This window comes from Sinocyclocheilus grahami, unplaced genomic scaffold, assembly GCF_001515645.1.
Source record: "Sinocyclocheilus grahami isolate Dianchi unplaced genomic scaffold, SAMN03320097.WGS_v1.1 scaffold1857.1, whole genome shotgun sequence".
In the NCBI taxonomy this organism is placed as follows: Eukaryota; Metazoa; Chordata; class Actinopteri; order Cypriniformes; family Cyprinidae; genus Sinocyclocheilus; species Sinocyclocheilus grahami.
The window spans coordinates 1973-6866 of NW_015507036.1; the positions used below are offsets into that span (position 1 = coordinate 1973).

The following is a 4894-nucleotide window of genomic DNA, read 5'->3' on the forward strand; positions in this document are numbered from 1 at the left end:
CCCTGCCTGTTCAGGTTGCGAGCTCACTCTACTAGAAGTGTTTCTTCCTCCTGGGCGCTGGCTTGTGGTGCCTCGCTGGCAGATATTTGTAGAACTGCGGGCTGGGCGACCCCCAACACGTTCGCTAGATTCTATAGCCTTCGTGTGGAGCTGGTATCCTCCTGTGTTCTTACCTCAAACGGGTAGAAGCACTGAGAGGCCCCGGATTTGGGTCGGCTTGCTAAAACCGCTCGAAGTTTCCAGAGGTCTGGACGTGGGTGCCAAAAGGTGCCCTGCTTCTGATTCAGTATATCCTTCCTCAGAGGAATCGGCCAAGGAGGGGCTGTCACGAGGAGCATTAGTTCCGGGAACCAGGTCCGGGTGGGCCAATAGGGCGCCACTAACAAGACCTGCTCCTCGTCCTCCCTGACCTTGCACAGTGTCGGTGCAAGAAGTCTCACTGGGGGAAACGCATATTAGAGAAGGCCCCGCGGCCAGCTGTGTGCCAGTGCGTCCAAGTTGAGTGTTCCCTCGGTCAGGGAGTAGAACAACTGGCAGTGAGAGGTTTCTGGAGAGGCAAACAGGTCTACCTGAGTGGTTCCGAAACGTCTTCAAATCAGCTGGACCGTCTGGGGATGAAGTCGCCATTCTCCCGGGAGCACAGCTCAAGACAGCTCGTCGGCTGCCCGATTGAGCAGCCTCAGGAATGTGAACAGCACGAAGCAACCTCAGATACTTCTGACTCGAAAGGAGGAGGTGGCGGGCGAGTTGCGACATGCGACGGGAGCGCAGACCACCTTCTCGGTTGATGTATGCAACGGTCGCAGTGTTGTCCGTGCAGACTAGTACATGCTTGCCTCGTAAGCGCCCTTTGAGGCGGATCAAGGCAAGGTGCACTGCCAGCAACTCGAGGCAGTTGATGTGCCAATGCAGTTGGGGCCCACGTCCAAACCCCTGACACTGCAAGCCCATTGTACGTGGCCCCCCAGCCGGTGGTTGAGGCATCCGTGTGAACCACAGCATGCCTGGAGACCTGGTCTAGGGGCACTCCTGCCCGGAGAAATGCAAGGTCTGACCACGGGGTGAAGGTTTGGTGGCAGGCCGGTGTAACTTGGACCTGGTGAGTGCCGCGTCGCCACGCCCACCTCGGGACTCGGCCATGGAGCCAGCGCTGAAGCGGTCTCCCAGGAGCCTCTGAAATTGTTTCAGTGGGACCGCCATCCTGCTCTTGAATGTTAGCAGTTCAACACCGACTGAGCACGTTCCTGCGTGAGGCGTGCTGTCTGTTCGACCGAGTCCAACTCCATACCGAGAAAAGAGATCCTCTGCGTCAGGGAGAGTTTACTCTTTTCCCAGTTGACCTAAAGGCCCAACTGGCTGAGGTGCGAGAGCACCAAGTCCCTGTGTTCTCACAACTGATCCTGAGACTGAGCTAATATGTTTAAACACTGTGTTGTGTTTTTACATTGTATTGCACTCACAGCTTTAAACTCAAGCAAACAGTCAAACACCCTCTCTTTAAACTAACAGGTTTGTACAGGCACGAGGGAAGGATTTGATTTAACAAACTTTTTTTTTTATGACTAAGGGAATAAGAGTGAAACATCATGTAAAAAAATGTATTACTCAGTCTTTTCAAAACTTCAGTCTAATCTTAATTCAATCACTGCAGGTATACTTTACACATATTTATAAGTAACAGCTAAACTGTATGATTGGCTGTTGCCCCTGGCAACAAGTTTTCTACCCACTGCTAGTTTCATATTGCTTGCAGCACTCTGACACGTTTTATTTATTGACCAGTTGACTGTTCATTATCTCTTACACACTGAAGCTTAGTTGTAAGTTGGATGACAACTAAATAGCAGATTTTTAGAAGGCCTGAGACGAAAACTGCTAAATAGGGTCTAGAAATATTTATGGTCAGTAATAACTATTTATTTTATTTCTCACAGTGTTTTATTTTCTGTAGTGACAGCTGACACATCTCTGGTTGAATAGGTGCAAAAAACATTGATTAAAAGAAAACGATATACAATACACTTTCCTGTGGCCACACATTACAAAGAGAAAAAAAGTATTTTCTTAATCCTTATTTGTGTCCATTTTTTAACCAGTAAAAGCATCTAAACAGAAATGAACACTAAAATATGTTACCAAGGCTACTAAATGTCTGTTTTATAACTGGTTTGCCTTTTGAGACCAAATGTGAGTTAGTATTTAAATAAAGAGCTAAAGGCCTGATCTCTCTGGCCGTGTATGAGAGAACTTAGATATCATGCTAAAATCATAAACTCTAAAAAGCAAAAATGCCTGTTTCTGAAGAAAAAGTATTTTCTCAATCAGTATTTTTGTCTTTTCCCCCCAGTAAAAACATCTGAACAGAATTTTACATTAAAATAAGTTGCATTTTGGATATATTCTCTAAAAACAACTGTCTTAATGTCTTACTTTTGTTTCTTAGTTAAATTGATCTGGTTTTGCAAATGTTTACCTAGCAAAAACAAGAAAGTTGTTTAAGTCTGGATAAAGTCCATTAATTTACCATCTCAACTCATAATTTTCAGTTATTAAGAAGAATCCTTTTATTATCATTAATGAGATTCAAAGATTATGGATTTAGTCTCCTACTCCCACCAAATCTCTGTTTTACAACTGTTTTGCCATTCGAGACCAAATGTAATGTAGTAATTAAATAAAGAGCTAAAGGTCTGGTCTCACGCCATATGAATGGAAGAACTTAGACATCTGGGTAAAATCATAAACACTAAAAAGCAAAAATACATTATGTGTAACAAAGTCAAATAATCAATATACAAAAAAAAAATGCATCTTGGATTACTCCAAATAAAATGGACACAGCACACCTAGCTGTATTAGATGTAGCAGAACAGTTCTATTGGATTTTTTTTTTGGCTGTCATTTTATCACAGGAGGCTGATTTAGCCACAGATGCTATAGAGATGTAAGTAAAGATAATAGCAAATGTAGGGTATCAGACCGAATCAGACAATCTAAGATTTGGTCAAAACATGGTTGAAACATGAGACGAATTCCACAGAGGCCCAAGACAACAGGATGTTCACATGATAGTAACTACAGTCACAAGCCCCGTAAATGGATTTCCCCCACCTCACGACAGAGAACAGACTAAAATTCCTTACAGACATTTTAACCTCTCTGGTCTTCACAGAACATATCCTTACGTCCACAGAATGCCAAAGAAACTTCATTTCCATGTAAATATGCATCTAAATGACACTAAAAGGACTGGTGAGCAACTAATAATTGCTATACATAACTCCATATTATGTACGTAACCCACACGTTTATTTCACTATATTTTGGATGTAAATATCCATTGCAGAATTGATGTCATACGGCTCGTTCACTGAATCGCTGGCCATCTCAGTGATCAGCCGTAAAACAGTGATTCTGTCCTAATTCCCTTACATATTATTGGTGGAGTTCCCTTTAAAATCTTAAATGATTCCCTTTGAGCTAAATTGACCTGTTTCCCTTACACAAAACAAACTAACACAAAAAGCACACAAGTGAAAGGTAAATCCAGGTTCTTATAGATCTGCAGTCTGAAAAGAGTAGTTCTTGAGCAGAACAAAGGCATAACTGTGTTTGTGGTATCAATAGATAGAAGATAATCAACTCAGACAAGCACTGAATCAAACCCATCATCCAAACAATGGACAATGTGTTTGAGAGGGACTCAGATGGCCACATACCTCTCTAGTGACATTGAAGCCAGATTTAGTAAGGCAAGCTTGTGCAGCCGCAAGAAGAGTGAGGCAGACATTTTTCATTATAGTAATTGTTAGAAAACACTCTCTGTCTTGTTAAGAGAATGTTCCAGATATGCCTCACCCCTCCTTTTTTTCTCCCTCTCTCTCACTCTTCTATATACAACGCATTCTCTCTGAATTCCCCCTTCTGTATCCATCTCTCTCTCTTGATATTGTGTTTTAAATATCTCTTACTCATATGCGAGGTATGCATGCTTAAATGTATACATTAGCTTCTCTTGGTTCAAATGTCCCAAATAAGGACATGATAGCTAGGAATGAGGTTCGTGATGAAACTCTGAAGACAGTTCAGCATTCTTCGCAAAAGTCTATTCCTAATATGTCCATGTTTTTCTGTACATGTGGCCATTTTATATAAACACATGTTCTTGGCCAAAGATCCTATGTGTATGTTATTCATATCCTCATTGGTTAAGAGGGTGAAACTCCCCTCGACATATGCCTATATAATATCTGTATTTCTATGAATAAATTGAAGTATTGAGGATACATTTGACTGTGTGTTTTCTTACTTCCCGGCCGTCTATCTACACTTTAAGTAAATGAGAATTCTTCAAGGTGGCAAAGAGAATTTACAGAGGGACCAAATTGTTATTCTTTATTAACAGTAATCTAACAGCAGACACAAACAACAGTGAACTCATAAAAAGATGGAGCGTATCAAGCCAAAGCATGTGATCAAACAGAATGTAGTGGGAAGCTTCCTAAAAAACAGTTTTTTCCCCTCAGGGTGAAGATCATGATCCCGTTGACAAAGAGGAAAATAACACATGGGGTCACACACATGGAACACCTTCACCGGTGCATCTCGATACACCAGTGGTATAATCTGAGGTTAGATTTAGATTCAATAACATTAGACATATTCAGAAATGTAAGACACAAAGATGTTCACCACACAATCTGTAATAACACACTGACTGAATAACACTACAATCTACAACGTCCTTGTAACTGCAACTCACCTGGCTTGCGTGATGTTGAAGGCATAGAGAGAGTAAGATCAGAGTACTGTCAGAGCATCACACTTTATTGTTAATATTGTGAAACTCATCATTAGGTCACAATGTACGTATTGATTCCCAAATTTCCCATTA

The 4894-nt window shown here is 41.8% G+C and overlaps 1 pseudogene; it reads right to left on the reverse strand.

Annotated features, from left to right (window-relative positions):
* Positions 1–2606: 2606 nt before the first annotated feature.
* Positions 2607–3797, reverse strand: LOC107573055 (uncharacterized; annotated as a pseudogene).
* Between the last annotated feature and the right edge of the window lie 1097 nt (positions 3798–4894).